This window comes from Manis pentadactyla, chromosome 5 (genome assembly GCF_030020395.1).
Source record: "Manis pentadactyla isolate mManPen7 chromosome 5, mManPen7.hap1, whole genome shotgun sequence".
In the NCBI taxonomy this organism is placed as follows: Eukaryota; Metazoa; Chordata; class Mammalia; order Pholidota; family Manidae; genus Manis; species Manis pentadactyla.
The window spans coordinates 174,155,846-174,173,252 of record NC_080023.1 but is presented as its reverse complement, the minus strand read 5'-3'; positions in this window follow the sequence as shown (position 1 = coordinate 174,173,252).

Here is a 17,407-nt window from a genome sequence, read left to right as displayed (position 1 = left end):
AGAACCTTCTCGCCTTTGGTGAGAGCAGGGCTCCTCCTCAGAACCCTCAGCACGGGCTTTTCTGGGGCCACTGTGAGTGGGTGCCATCTGGTGAAAATTATTGGCTCTGAAGTTTAACAAGAAAGAAGTAAAATCAAAATTAATAAATGCTTCATTAAACGCCTGCCAAATGCAGCGATAAGGCCTCCTGGCCGCCTGTTGGATGCAGTATGCGTGACGTAGCAGTCACATAAACTTCATCACATCTGAGAAAGTAGGTTCAAGAATTCCTAAGGATGCGACTGGAGGATGCGATTGGTTGTGGGGGAATCACAGGGAGTTGTGACTTTGATGAAATTACTCACTGCCGGATAATTTAAGAAACAAAATCATTAAACTCCTTTCAAATATTTTCACTGCAAATAAATTATAGTTAAAGTAAAGTGTGGGTGTGTTTTCATCTGTTTGGGATGATGGGGAGCGAGGCCTGCTAACGAAAGACTGCCTGGAGCTTACAGAGGGCTCACGACCAGTTTTAAGTTCGCATCCTTCAAATGTTGCCCCTGGTGTGGGGGCCCTGCACCCTCACCTGAGAAACGCAGGTGGCCCTAGCCACCTACAGGATCCAGAGGCTGGGTCTCCATAAAGGCCAGCTCCACGTATCAGGTCTCCATCATCTTGGACGCTGCTGTGGTGCTTCAAAGGCCAGTTTCTCCCCCAGCCAGCCCCCTCCTGAAACGAGCTCCCCACTTTCACTACCCTGCTTCTCCTGCTTGCCCACCACTGAGGATGCAGGCTGGTAATTGCACGCTCACTTGGGCAGTGACACATTCAAGCAGCTGGGGAGCAGGCACCATTCAAAGGGGCTCCTGGGAGGCAGGCCACTGTGACCAGTAGCACGGTTGCCCAGGTGGACATGTGCACAAAGCGAAAAGATGCTCCCTGGGCCAGAACAGCTCCACTCTCCACCATCCCACAGTCTTGCTCACTCAGCCAGAGGTCCCAAGGCTCTTAACCGCTCTGGAAAACATGAAGGGACACCAAGGGGCAGCCTTGAGAGGGCTCATGGGACTGCAGAACTCTGTAAATTGTTACCAGGGCAATTTTGCCACCTGGAGCCACTTGGCAACGTCTGGAGACATTTCTGGTTGTCACAATTAGGGGAGAAAGGGACTAATAACAGTATCCAGTGGGTTGAGGCGAGGGATGCTACTGGTCACCCTACAGCATGTAGGACAATCCCAAAACCCTGAATGATCCAGTCTCAAATGTCAGTGACTGCACGATTGAAAAACCCTGCCCTACAGAACAATGCAGACCAAAGCAGCCTGCCTCTTGCAGGGTCTTTCCTGTGGACTATTTACAACCCCAAAGGGCAGGAAAACCCACAGTGAGGGACCTCACAAATACCCTGCAGACAATGCACCCTGGTCTCTAGGTTAGAGGAGAAACTGTGTGGGGTCTCACGGGCTGCAGAAAACCCAATTTTTTTGGCAGCTTGCAACTTGACATATTTTTGATGGAGTCAGGCCCCAAATGGGCACGTGAATCACCAAGTTTTGAGAAGAAAGAGCTCTCCATTTCTAAGCCATAAATCAGAGCCAGGCTGTCATGCCCCTGCTCCGTGTGTTCCCCCTATTTTTCCATCAGAAGCAGCATTCTCTTCTTTCATGTAGATTTCCCTTTTCAGGAGCATGATTCTGTCTGGGGCCACTTTTAGATTATTCTTTCCAATAAAATAACATCAGAAGAGATTAATCATAGCCTGAAATTGAAAGGGAGGAAGCCACATCCCATTGTGACCTTCTAATTTCCATTGTGATTGCCTGCCCGGCCTCAGACGAAGACTGGCCCGGAGGTGGGTGGTGATTTTTTTCAAGTGGCCCTCAGCTCTGAACCCCACTCACTGCCGTGACGATGACAGCTCCTTGGATTTATGAATTAAGTGGCGACCTCATAAGTATTAGTTTGGAGCTTCACAATGGAAATAGCAATAATAAATACTGCTCATCAGCAACTGTGCTATCAGATGTAATTGGGGGGCTGCTGGTGGAATTGTGTTCTGCTAGCAAAGGTACGAGATTAGCTCTCTGAAAAACAGTGACTAATTCCTGTGTTGCTGTGAGCAAGGTAGATATTAACTCTATTTTCCAGAAGATGGAACTAACCCAGAAAGGGTAAGCAAAGCTTGCCCTGTTCTGCAGAGAACCGGTCCTAGGGTGGAAATGAGCACCCCAATGTCATGAGCACCAACTAAGAGATAAAAAAAACACAAAACCCTTCATCCACATGATGAATTACAGTTTGGAAACTCTCTGCATCCGTGCTCAGGCACAACCACTGATACGAATGAAAATTAGGAGAAGAGACCAGGGGCAGCTGCTCTGGAGGGAGGGAGTAAGGGGGACGGGCCTTGTTCCATAGGGGGAACCCCATCGGAGAGAACTTCCCCCCTGCATCCCAGCTGCTTCCCTGATTCCAGCCCCCTTCCTTGGAAGCGGGAGAATCCAAGAAGCATCTTGGGAGCAAAACCCAGTCATCTGATTCCAGGGCTCCCAGCTCGGATGCATGTGAGATGCAGGAAAGACCCAAAGCTGATGATCATGAATCGTGAGGCGCAGAGTTCTGAAAAATGACCCCTCACTTCCATAACTTTCCAGGAAACGCTGCACAATTACCCTTTCTCTTCTCTCGCTTAAAAGTTGAACTGAAATTAATTTTTTTTTTTAAAGAGCCAGTTATAAAAGAAGACCATAATGCCTTGCCACTGGGTAATTCCTTCTTGATTAAAGACAGGGCTGTTGATAAAATTGATGCCACTAAGCTCATAACGGATGAAGACCTGCGTGTGATGCTCATTTATGACTGGGCAAGTTTTCCAGGCAGGGAATGAATGTTCTGGGGAGTGAGTTTTCCTGTAAGAAAGTGGAACAAAGCAAACGAATAAGAGAGCTGGGAGAGGGTGATCCCAGGGCCGGGGGCCAGGAAAGGTATGGGCAACTGGTGGTTTTGTCCTGCCCAAAATTATCTCACCCTTGTTCTAGCAACAGCCCCCCAGTTTCACTTTGAAGGCACTCAGCCCAAGGGGTTCATAGGAGGTGGCCCTGCAGCAACCCCTCCCTCCCACCCTACCTCCAAGGAAGGACACATGCCCTGGCCTGGTCACTTACTCCCAAATCATTCCTTGCCCCAGTTATTGGGAACAGGTGCTCTCTTTCTGAGGGGGTTGGCAAACTGGCAGGATGTGAGCCTGTTACTGCTGAAAATCATTGTTGACACCAAACGGGACAGCCTTCTGAGAACAGAGCCACTGTGGAGGAATCTAGGCCACGTACAGCCGGGCAGGGTGTGAACTGCACAAGTCTTCCAGGTGAAGGGACAAGTGGGGACTCAAAGCCGGTCCACCCTCTGCTCACCAAGCCACATACCCGAGGAGGCATCTCTTTCCAGTTTTGTCCAAGGCATGATCTGCTCACCCAGGGGTACCTGCAGGACAACGTCTGCTCAGAGAGGACACCTTCTCCAACTTCATACAAGATCACCGTATAGGCTAGTGTTGGCTGGATACAACTGGATTTGTATTCTGACCCTAAGCTACACAGTGAAGTAAGACAATGTACTGTTGATGGATTGCTTAAGTCAACTGCAGCTGGGTATTTATCACATGTACCAGAAGAGAGGAGATAGAAACGAGAAATGAACACCAGGACCACCTTCAAAAATGAAAGCAAAGAATGACCACAAGGTCCTCTCTGGAGGAGAATCCCCAGTGGTAGACTGACCAGGCCAACGGGGGTCACTCTCAGCAAAGCCCAGAGACTACCAAAAGGTGTCAAGAGAAGCTAGACTTTTCTACATTGGTTTATAGTTTTGGTTTCAAAACTATGAAATTATTTACATAATTATAAAACAAGGAAAATGTAAATGAAAAAAGTGAACAATTTAAATGAAAATAGTTGCAAATAAAGAAGAAGTATGTGAACCTGCTCATCAAGTTAGTGCTTTATGACAGGGATCAGCAAAGTATGGCCTTAGTCTAGCTCACTGCCTGCCTTTGTAAATAAAATTTTATTGGATGCAACAAGCCCACCGGTTTACATTTTGTCGGTGTAGCTGCCTTTGTGCTATAATGGCAGAGTTGAGTAGTTGCAGGGGAGACTGGACACTATATGGCCTACAAAGCTGAAAATATTTACTCTTTGGGTACACATCCTGGTGGGCCAAAAAAGAACTACAAAGAAATCTTAAACTTTTTTTAAGAATAATAATATCCTTAGTAATATTTTTGGGATTGTTATTTTGAAACACACACACATACACATACACACGTAGAACCAATAAGCAATTATTTAAATTATTGTCAGCCTAAGAGAAAAATACAAATATAAAATCCAATTAATCAAGTAAAAACCCTGGTATCTTAAATTTGAAATGAAAATATTAGTATGAACACATAATGTATTTTTCCCTCATTTATTTTCTAGCTCTGTCCACTGAAATAGCCAAGAAACAATGACCAGTCCAGTAACATTGAGCACCGACTGCTCAGATTGTGGTCTCTAAATACAAATTCCCACCTAAAAGAACAAGGGCTCTTTGGAGAAAAGTCTCATTTCAGACCTGGAACAAGAAATATACAACATGGGCCTATAACATCTTGTCATTTTAGGAAGCAAGGAAGTCATCAAAGACTCCTAGGGAGCTGGGAGAGCGTCAAAGGACACAGAAAACAAGTGGAAGAGATTCCCACTGGCCAAGGATGGGACGACTTAATATCAAGAAGAATAATCACTGTAGTTCATTAAAACATATCAACTCTGTTAAAATCCATGAGTTCATAATGATTCCTAAATGTAAAAAAAGAAATCTCATTGGTCACATTCAGAGGTTGCTAGAGAAGCTATGGGCAACTAGTGGAAAGTAAGGAGAAAGATTTAAATATTTATCCTGGCTTTCCTATACTAACTATATTTCAAGGTAACAAACAGTTAATGAGGAAATGTTCTTCTTTTAGAAGAATTGCAGCCAAGAATGCAGAAAGAATAATACAATTTGAATATCACCATTTTGCAACCCCTGCTGATATGATGGGTGTATGTAATGATCATAACTGGCTGGCAAAGCCATTAGATGAGAGGCTACTGGGCACTTGTTAATGGATGGTCAGGCTGGCAGCACCTGAAGCCCCTGATCAATCTTAACATCCCTGAAAGACAGATGAGCAGGTATCACGTGCCTCTTGGTAGGATGTAATGGGAAGTACACCGGACCACCTCTGAAACATTTTGTCAAAAAGCCTAATGTGAATCTCCTCCAACTTCTAGATATAACTGAGAACTAAATACCAGTTTACAGGAAAAACAGGGGACAGAGGAACATGTTGGAAGACACCATGCATATGCAATCAGCAAAATCCACACCATGGCAACTACTACAGGACAAATGGTTTGATTTTCAACAGAAAAATAGCAAGAAAATAAAGAGGAGGGAGATTAATTAAAGATTTTCAAAGACAAATAAGTCAGATGCAATGTGTGGGTCTTGTTTGGATCTTCCCTTGAGCAAAGCACCGTGAAAAGACATCTGTGAGACAACATTGGCTAGATATTACATGACATTAAGAAATCCTTGTTCATTTTTCAAGTACAAAAATGTTATTACATTATGTTTATAAAGTCCTTACGTTTTAGAGATACATTGTTAATTTTTTATGAATGAAATGATATTGTATTGGATTTACTCTAAAATAATTGGTGGGAAGGAATGTAGGCATTAGACGAAAAGGACTGGCATGTTGAAAACTGTTGAAGCTGGGTGATGGGAACATGAAGGTTCATTATACTATTCTCTCTGTTTTTGTATAGACCTGAAATTTCCACAGCAAAAGACAGAAAGTCATCTGAAGATGGCAGGATGAACAAACCAAAACCCACCCCACTGTACCTCAATGACTAACTGGCACAGACACCAAACTTCCTATACAAGGGATTGAAAACTCAACAATCTAGAGGGAGCAAGTAACAGAAACAGGGAGAGAGCAACGAACAGCTCAGACAGGGTCCCTGCCTCCATGGGATTCACAGTCCATTGGGGGAGACAGACAATAGTCGGACAGTCGCACAAACACACAACTATACACTAAGGTATGTTTTGGAAGGTAAAGCAGAGGATCAGGACCCCCAGTAGAATGGCCCAGCTGGGGTTAGGGGTCAGGCCCAAGGTATCGTTGGGCATTGATGCTGCTGTCTAAACATTCCAGTTCTGTTCCCGTCTGAACACATGGCAGGACTGAACTTCCTGGCCCTCCTGTGGTCAGCGTGGCCATACGACTAATCCTGGTCAATGCAGTGAGAGCAGAAGAGACATGAGTGACATTTCTAGGCTAAGCAATTAATTTCTGACATGAGACCTGTCAGAGCCCTCCTTTCCCTCTGCCACTATGCCAAGGTGATGTTCCAGGTAATGACGGATCCACTGTAAAAGGCCCTGGAACAAGGATGCAAGGACTCAAGAGCAGAGCACACAGCCAACCCACAATGGGCAGGTGGTCTGGGGGGGGAGTAAATCCTCAGTGTTTTAAGTCACTGAGAGCTTGAGGCTGTCTGTTACTGCAGCTTAGCTGAGCTTGTGCTGACTGATGCAGAGGGATTCCCTGAAGACACAGTTTCTAAGCTGAGATTTACAGGTTGGGTAGGGATTAGCCAAGGGGGATTGGAATCATGGGGAAAGAAGAAAAGGACATTTCAGAAAGCGGAACCTCCATGAATGATAAATGATGATAACAAATATCCATGTCCCCCTTGGCCTATGCTAAGCACCCTTCTAAACACATTAGCTTCTCACTGCAACTCTATGAAGGGGTGTTATTATTACTGTCTTTACACGTGAGGAGCAAAGCCCAGGCAGCCTGGTGCCAGAGCCTGTGCCCTCACCCTTGCAGTTACTCTGCCTCTTGTGGGATTCTGGAGCGGAGCAGGCAGAGTATTCAAGAGGCTTGTGTGGCTGAAGGAGAAAAGCCAGGGAATGGGTGGCTCAAGAAGTGAGGTGGTCCAGGCCTGGAGAAGTGAGTAGGCCAGAACACACAGGGCCTTTGCAGGTGCTGATACTAAGAAGTAGAAGCCATGGGAGTGACATGATCAGAATTCTCTTTTGAACAGACTCGCTTGGGTCATTGAATCACACACAAAAGACAAAAGAGTCACATCTAGATTATATAAAGAACTACTACCAGTCAAGGAGAAACTACAAATAACCTGATACAAAATGGACAAAAGACTTGAACAGGCACATCACAAAAAGATATCCACATGGCCAAAATACACATGAAAAGAGACTCAGCCTAATCTCCCATAACCTACTCTGCCCACCCAGAGAATGGCAAACTAAAAAAATAAAAATAAGACACACATGAAACACTGCCCCTGTTTGGGGGTATCTATATAAAAACAGAACATACTCTGTAACACAAATATTTGACTTCCACCCAACAGAAACAAATTTGTACAAGAATATTTGTATGTGTTATTTGTAGTAGCCCCTAAATGGAAACAACCCAAATATCAGAGCACAACAGATAAATGGTAGCATTTTCATAAACACTGTATGGCAAAGACTGGAAGAACCATACCCACACACGGTGGCTTGCTTGAGTCGCATTTTTAAATGTTATGCGAAAGAATGACATGAATCACTCCATTTAAAGGAAGTTCAAAAGCCAGCAAAATGAAATGACAGTGTTGGAGGTTAAGACAGGGGTTCTCTTTGGGGAGGTAGGAAGGGGGCAGTTAGTGAGACGGAGCCAGGAGATGACTTGGTGATCTGGGTGGAGGCTCCACAGAAGTGCACGGGGGGATTATTCTGTGAACCCCTTTTCCTTTCCATTGGGGAGAAAATCACCTGGTTTCTGTGGGAGGTAGGCTGTGGGTGGGGCATGGGGGAATGGAAGCAGGCAGACCATTTCTGAAGCTGTGACATTTGTCAGGCAAGAGGTGAGGACGGCTTGGGCTGCGAGGGTGTGGAGAAGGGGCCAGGCACGGCGCTCTGGTTTATGCGTGCCAGACTTTGTCCTCTTCGTTGCTTTCAAGAAAGGGCTCACTTTGTACCTGAGCCCTCTGGCCTTTAAGAAAAGGCTTGCCAAATGGGGAAGGCGGTATAGCACAGAGAAGACAAGCAGTGACTCTAGGGCACCTTACTATGCTGATGGACAGTGACTATGATGGGGTTTGTGGTGGGGACTTGATAATAGCGGGGAATGGAGTAACCACAGTGTTGACCTGAGCATAAGATTGTATATCAATGATACCCTAATAAAAAAGAAAAAGTTTTGCCAACTCCTGGATTAATCAATCAGAGAAGAATCATTTAGAGTGATTATAAAGTACACAAATACGGGTGTACAATCACCGTGCGATACAAAGAACCACAAAGAAACCTTAAACTGTTTTCAGGAATAATAATATTGTTAGTTCTATTATTGGTATTGTTATTTTGAAACAGATACAGTCAGTAAGCAATTATTTAAGTTATTTTCACTTAAGAGAGAAAAGAAACATAAATATAAAATCAAAGCATTCAAGTGTCTGTAGTCAGCACCTGATACACACCTGTTGTGGAAACCACCCTGCAGCACCCGGACCCTGTGTGGGGCCTGGGCTGGTGCCTGACCTTCTCCCAAAATGTGCTTAGAAAGCCTGCCCCCCACCCATGCCCTAGTATACCCCCAACTCACTCATCTGACCTCAGCTCCAAACCCACATGTTCAAGAGAGCCTCTGTAAGCCCCTAGAGCCTGCAGGTCCTCCATCCCTTATAAGCCCTCATGTCACCCTGTGAGGTCCGTTTGTCACCAGCTATGTGTGTGTGTGTGCATGCAGTACTTGGTACACAGGCCCAGCCAGTGCCTGCACCATCAAATGCCTGACCTAACAATGCCTGGCACATAGCAGAAACTCAATCCATACATATTGAGGGAAATTTTAAGCTATCGTAACAGCTAACATTTGCTTTCTTTGTGTCAGGCTTTGTGACTCTGTCTTCTCAGCAATAATACTAGTTTACATTCATGGAGTGCACACCCCATGCCAGGCCGCCTCCGAAACACTTCCCATGTAACACCTCATCTGCTCTTCACTTCAGTTCCACTCCTTTGGTGATGACCGTCAGTGGCATGTGTCCATGCAGACGGGCTATCATATTCCACCAAACACTGATCTAGGTTGCTGGATGGTGTTTTATAGATGGGTTAGCATGAACATGTGACTTTAAATAAAGGAGATGATCCGCAATAATTTACAGGCTCATCTAGTCAGTTGAAAGGCAAAACTGAAGTTTCCCCAAGAAGGAAGGAACTCCCTGTGGACAGAGACCTCTGCTCCAGCCGGAAGGTCTTCAGCCTGCAGGCCTGCCCTGCAGATTTCAACTTACCTAGCCAGCCCCCAATCCTGTAAGCCGATTCCTTAAAATGCATCTTATTATATATATCCTATCGGTTCTCTTTCTCTGGTATAACCCTGGCCAATACATCATCTAAATTTGTAAATGGGGAAACTGAGTCAGGGACAGGTTTCTCTAGCTAGCCCAAGGTCACACAGTCAGTATATACTGGAGCTGGGACCCTAACCCAGGCATTCAGGCTCCTGAGCCAGCATCCTTAACCACCACAGTGGCTTGCCCTCCAGCAATGAAATGTTCCTCCCCACCTTTTCTCCATCTTGACTAAAGGGAGGTGTGGCCACCAGGGGCCTGGGGGTTGAGGGTGGGCTGTGGTAGAGCAAGCACAGTTCTTCTAGAAGAAAAGTTGAGTTAGAAATTCCTGCTGCAGCTGGATTTGGATAGAGTTGGGCCAAGGGTGGCAGTCAATAAGATTAATAAAGCATAACTTGAGTTTTTATTCCCCCTGTCATGACGGATGAGGCCTTTGAAGCAACTCGCTGAGGCCTCACCCTGAGCACCCGGGAAAGATCTGTGGACCCATTTATATGAAGGATCTCCTCCTTGCTCCCACGAGTGTTTAAGTTCACTTGCTTCAAACCACGATCAAAGAACAGGCTAGAGATATTGTTTCACAGATTTGCATAAATCAGCCAGACAAACTGTGTCCTCGACAACTACTGATGTTTCTCCAGCTGGAGGTAACTTGTTAGGAGGCATGTCGGGCAGCTGCGAAAATCCAAGTGCCTCCTTGGAAAAGAAACTCCAAGGAGAAGAGTTGCCTTGACTGTTTCTGCAGCCACCCTCGAGAAGGCCTCCATGTGCACTTTTCACGTGTCCTTCAACCTTTCAGAGTGACTTTGAGTGCTCATTTTTCACACTAACGCCCTATACATTTCTAGAGTTTTCAGAGGGTCACAGATACCATCTCGTTTCAAATTCCTAATGACCATATGAGGTGAGTGATGCAGCAGATTTCTGCCATCTTGCTGATGAGAAACTGAGGCTCAGAGAAGCCAAGGGTCTTGCCAAAGGTCAACCAGACACATGGCTGGTGACACTAAGTGACACTAAGCAAGGGCCTACCTCCAGTCCCAGCCTCCGTCTGCAGATTTTCTTCTTCTCTTCATCTTCATTTCCTGAGTGTTTTCTCTCTGTCCAGTCCCAGGCTGGACACTTCCATTCTCTCGTAGTCTCTTTAAATATCTCCTTATCTACACATTTCCTTTTGCCTTTGGATGCGCTTCCATGATGGGAGCAGTGGCAGAAGTCACTTCAGGGACCCCATCAGAGCCTCAAACTCACATGCCACACATACACCCGCCCCCAACACACACACCAGCCAGAGCTCAGGAAACTTGGGTGTCATACAGGAAATTACCGATTCATTTTTCATCTGTGTACATCTGGAACTGCCTCCCGTACTGCAAAGACAGTCTTTAGATCTATGATAATTAATAACCACCATTTATTGAGCACTTAATATAAGCAAAGAAGCATGCCAAGTACTTCCTATATATTAGCTCTTTTAATTCTCTAGAGAAGATCACACTTGATCTCCATTGTACAAAAGAGGAAATGGAACCTGAAACTCATGAGGTCAAGTCTCTTACCCACAGTTACATGGGGAGCATGAGAAGCGACGCTAGTTGTCCCTAACCCGGTATTTCTCCAGATCACACCTTCACCTAGCACCTCCCCATTGTTTGCCATTTCACTTACCCCCATACTAGCCTTTGCTTCATATTATGAGTTTATTATCTAAAGGGCACATTATTTATACTGAAAAGAAATTTATTTTTAAAAGAAGTCGGACAGCTTCAGATGTAGAAAGCTGGAAAGAACATCACTCCCAACCTTACTACTGCAAGAACGAAACAAGCCAGTTTGAAATTTTGCAACTTTTCTTTAATCTAGCAGAGAGCTGAGGTTGCTGGGCAACCAGCTAATCTGAAAGGAAAGACAGGTGTCTCCAAGGAGAGACAGAAGTGCTTGTTTACCTGGGGCTGATGCCACTGGACACTGGTAGGGAAAAAAATAAGCCAAATATTTAACAAATTGCTAAGGGTTGAGTGTGGGCTAGTGAGACAATACAGGGCTTCGGGGAGCCACAGATATCAGAGAAATTCATTCTATACACAGGTTTGTTTCCACAGCTGGACTGGCGCTCACAGAAAGACAGGGAAGGGCAGGGTGAGGATCCTGACAATGCTAGCTCCCAGTTTAGGCCTGAAGGAGGGAGACAGCAACCCCCAGAGAAAAGCACAAAGCCCCACCTTCCTCCTTCTGCCCTATCTCCCTTGCACTTGTAGAAGAAGGGCATTAAAGCCAGGTACCCCAGGGCACTGGTGAAAACCACTTGAGGGAAACAACAATAATAAAAACCCTCTGTGCCTGGGGTGGGATGGGCAGGATGACAGCCGGAGCTGACCTACCGCTAGGGCCTGGACAGGATCACCCAGTGCCTGGCTGAGACTGAGGCACATTCAGAACAACAGAGAACCCTCCGCCAACCCCCACCACCAGGCAAACCAGCGTGCAGTAACGAGTGACAGCATCTGTCACTCTGTCACTCCGATAAACAGTGAATACTGCTGGGGAAGGGCAAGAGTGTGGAGAGAGACACTCTTTTTGGCAAAGTGCAAAGGAAGACTTAAAGCTGAGGGCAGATCAGACAAAACTCTCTGTCAAGCTGGCCCCTAACATAAACACAACCAAGACAAGAGGACTTTGAAGCTAGAAGTACACTGAGGGTAACTATAGTGAAAATAAAATCTAAAACCAGCTCAATTCAAGTAAATTGATTCAACTCCCCATACTAACGGCCTCATAGATATAAAGGCATGCTCTATTTCCAGACATAACAGCTATTTACCTCAGTCTCTATTGTCTGCACAAGATGTCTGGCTTTCAATAAAATGAAATAATAAATTGTTAGACATTCACAGAAGTGAGAAAAAAACAATACACTGTCAAGAGATAAAAGAATCAACAGAATCAGACTCAGTTATAGTACAGATGCTGGAATTAATCAGACATGAGTTTAAAAGAACTACAATTAGCATGCTAAAGGCTCTAATGGAAATGAGGACACCATAAATTATCACGTGGGTAATTTGAAAAAATCAAATGGAAATTCTGGAAATAAAAACCACAGTAACAAAGATAAAGAGTGGTTTTGATAGACCAGTAAATTTAATACAGGTAATAACAAATTTGAAGATAGGTCAACAGAAATTATTCAAATCAAAACATAAAGAGGTAAAGAGTTTTTTAAAAAAGAAGCAGAACATTCAAGAGTTATGAAACAATATACAAATTGTCTAACAGAAATGTTGTGGAATCCCAGAAGAAAAAGGGAGAATGAAGCAGAAAAAAAAATTGAAGAAGTAATTAACTGACGTTTATTGATAACTCCACCCAAGTACACAGGGAGCCTCCATCAAGACAAACCATATTCTGGACTATGAATCTAATGTTAATACTTTAAAATACTTAAATAATTTAAATACCTGAACTCACACAAAAATCATTTTCTACAACTAATGACCAGACACCAAACTCAGAGAACACCAGCCAGGATAAATTAAACAAAAACAAACATCTAGGCATTCTACATACAAACTGCTGAAAACTAAGGACAAGTTAAAAATCAAAGGTAGGCAGAGGGGAAAAAAATGCATGACATGTAGAGGAACAAAGATTAAGAATTACATCAGAAAGTATGCAAGCCAAAAGACAATGGAAATAACATCTTTAGAGCACTAGAAAACAAAACTTATCAAGCCCATATTTATTTCTAGCATGTGGGCCAATATACAGCCTATCCTTATATCTGTAAATAAAGGTGTGTTGAATTTATGAAATTCATGTATGTTTTGTGTACAGCTGCTTTCATACCACAATGGCAGAGTCAAGAAGTCACAAAAAAAACCCTATGGCTTGCAAAACCTAAAATATTTACTATCTGACTCTTTACAGAAAATGTTTGGCAACTCCTGATGTAAAAGGTAATTGACTGTCAAAAGAGGAGTAGCAAGGTATTGTGGACATATAGCTTATGCAGAAGTAAAACATGATATCAGTGGCACAAAGCATTGGAGAGAATAATTATCAGCATATTGTTCCTCAGACTAGACATAAAGCAGTATCATATTATTTGAAGTCACAATTTTTAATTAAAGATTCACATTGTAGAACCTACGGCAGCCACTAACATTTTTGAATATTAATAAGACAAAAGTGAAGATAAAATAGTCAGAAACAGAAGAAAATAATAATGAGCAGAAATAACTAAGATCAAGGAAAGAAAAAGAATAGAATAAATTAATGAAACACAAAGCTGCTTCTTTGAAAAAAATTAATAGAATTGATAAACCTCTATTCAGACTAACCAAGAAAAAAGAGAATAACACAAATTACCATAATCAGGAATGAAAGATTGAACATCACACCACACAGATTGAAAGATAATAAGAGAATCTTACAATCAACATTGTGACCCCAAATTTGACAACTTAGATAAAATAGAGAAATTCCTTGAAAGACAAAAACTGCTGAAGCTCATTTGAAAAGAAATAACTGAAAAATACTTTATCTATTAAAGAAATTAAATGCATCATTAAAAACCTTCCAAAAAGAAAACTCTATATCTAGATGGCTTCACTACTGAATTCTACCAGATATTTAAGAAAAAAATAATACCTCTTTTACACATATTCTCCTGGAATACAAAAGTGGAGGGAACCCTTCCCAACTAATTTTATGAGACCAGCATTTGTCTTGATAGCAATATCAGACAACTATTACAACAAAACTACAGGCCAATAACTTTCATGGATATCGATAAAATCCTAACAAATTACAAGCAAATAAAATCCAACGATATATAAAAAGGATAATTCATCACAGCCAAGTAGCATTTATCCCAGAATGCAAGGCTGGTTCAATATTAAAAAAATCAATCAATGTAATTCATCATATTGGCAGACTTAAAGAAGAAAAATCATATGATCATCACAAGTGATACCAAAAAAGTATTTTATAAACACACATTCATGATAAAAACTCAGAAAACAAGGAACAGAAGGGCATCTAACTTGATAAAAGGCATCTACAATCTTCAACTACCATCATACATGATGGTAAAAGACAGAATGATTTTCCCCTAAGATCCAGAGTAAGTCAAGGAAATAGGCTTTTATCACTCCTATTCAGTATTGTTGTAGAACAATTAGTCAAGGGGGAAAAAGAGTCATCCACATCGGAAAGGAAGAAATAAAACTATCTCTAGTCATAGATTACATGATTTTCTACACATAAAATACAAAAGAATCTATAAAAAAATTCCTACTAGAACTAAAAAGTGAGTTTAGTAAGATCACAGGACAAAAGCCCATATACAAAAATTAACTGTGGTTCTATATACTAGCAATTGGAAATTGAAAATTTTAAGGTACCATTTACAATGGCATCAACTCTTACAAAATACATTCACACTCTATATGCTGAAAACCAAAAAACAGTGATGAAGGAAATCAAAGACCTAAACAAATGGAGAGATATGCTATGTTGATGGATCAGTAGGGAATCTCCTTAGAGGTGAATCCTAAAATTTATCTATATAGTCAACATAATTCCAATCAAAACCTGGGGAAGATTTTTTTGCAGAAATCAGTAAGTCAATTCTAAATTTTATATGAAAATGCAAAAGAGGAATAACAAAACAGTTTTGAAAAAAAATCACAAAGTTACAATAAAATAATACATTTAAGGAATAGAACCACACTACCTGATTTCTGGACTTACTACAAAGCTGAAGTAGTCATGATGGTGTGGTATTGGAGAAAGGGTAGACATATGGATCAATGGAACAGAATGGAAAGCCCAGAAATAACCAACACATAGAGGGTCAATCAATTTCCAGCAAAGTTGCAAAGAAAATTAAGTGGAGAAAGGATAGCCTTCTCAATAAATGGTGCAGAAAAAAATTAGCTATCCATGGGTGGAGGGGAATGAACTTCTATCTAGATCTCATACCATATACAAAAATTACTTCAAAATAGATAGATTATAGACCTAAATTCAAAACCTAAGACTGTAAAAACTTTTAGGAGAACACACAGAAGAAATCCTTGTGAACGTGGTTTAGGCAAATATTTCCTAGATATGGCTCCAACAGTAGTCCGCAAAAGAAAAAAATGATAAAGTATATTTCATCAAAATAACAATTAATGTTCTTCAAAAGACACCATTAAGAAAATTAATAGGAATACTAAGGACTGGGAGAAAATATATCACATATCTGGTAAAGGACTTCTTTCCAGAATACGTAAAGAACACTCAAAGCTCAATACTAAAAAAAAAAAAAAAACTAAATTAAAAAATAGGCAAAAGATTTGAGTATATATCTCACCAAGGAAAATATATGGATTGCAAATAAGTCCTTGAAAAGATGCTAAACATCAGTAGGCATTAGGGATATGCAAATTAAAACCACAATGCAATACCACTATACACTCATTAGATCATTTTTTATAACAACAAAACAAAGAACCCTGACAATACCAACTGCTAATGAGGATGTGGAGCAACTGAAACTCTCCTACATTGCTGGTGGGAATGTAAAATAGTAAGGCCACTTTGAAGAACAGCTTGGCTGTTTCTTAAAAAGCTAAATGTACATTTACCATATAACCCAGTATTTCCTCTCATAAGGAATTAACCCAAGAGAAATGAAAACTCATGTTTACATAAAAAGCTATACATGAACGTTTATAGCTGCATTGTTTGTAACTGCCAAAACTGGAAACATTCCAAAAGTCCCTCAACAAATTGTGGTACATCCATTCAATGGAACACTACTCATCAATAAAAAGAAACACACTGCTGATACACCCACAGCATGGATGACTATCGGATGCATTCTGCTATGGGACGGAAACCAGACTCACAAGGTATGGCGTGATTCCATCTATGGGACATGCTGGAAAAGGCAAACCATAGGGACAGAAAATATCATCAGTTGCCAAGGACTAGAAGTGGGGAGGCCAAAGGAATTTAGGGGTGACTGAACGCCCCTATATATTGATTTGGCAATAGTTACACACCATACAAGGAGAGCTTGTATGAGTTGAAGTGGTGCTCAGGACACACAGCAGGCGGAGGAGACTTCCAAGAGAAAGAACCGAGGGGGATGCAATGAGATTTCGCGCCTTGTCGGCACAGCATCTGCCAACGATGGAGACCAGTCTTCAGAGCCGTGATGCTCAGAGCCCGGGCGGGCGCTCACACCACATGGAGGGAAGCCTGAGGCTCCAGCCCCTTCTCACCAAGCACCTTCTCCCACTCCGACAAACGTCTATTGAATGAATGACTGAACCATGAGTGGACGCCCTCTGGTCTTCCCGGGTGTGCTTTTCTGCTTTTTATGGTTTTCTGTAGTAGGAACGTGTTTTATGTTGGAAGCAGAAAAAAAGAGTGGAAAGAACCTCAGACCCCAGGGGACCTGCAGCTGTGGGGTGTCAGTTTCTCAGGATCACCAGCCACGCTCTACACGCCTACCTCCTTCCAGTGTGCTCTGGATGTTTCATGGTTGAACAGTGTGCTTCTACGGGGAGACAGGGACCTGCCAGGGTCACAGTGGTGTCAGTGGTTCCGACTCCGAGTACCCCGCCTCCTCCAGCTCCTTGTCCTCATTGTAAGCCGACATCCAACAACTGCCTTATGTCAAGTCCTGGGCCTATGGCTTTATACACATCTTTTCACTTACTCAGAATAGCCCTCGGTCAGTGTGGTCAACAAACATGCGCCGTCATCTCGTGGTGGCGCACCATCCTCGCCAGCAGAAGCCTGTGGGACCCAAATTCCATCGCGTTCACAGGGGCAGGGCCACCAGCATCACTCACTTGGGGCCCCTCATGGGTCCACTTGACATTTTTGCAGTTAACAGACAGTTGAAACCCTCCATGCTTCCCAGTAAACCACACAGCCCTGGAGCC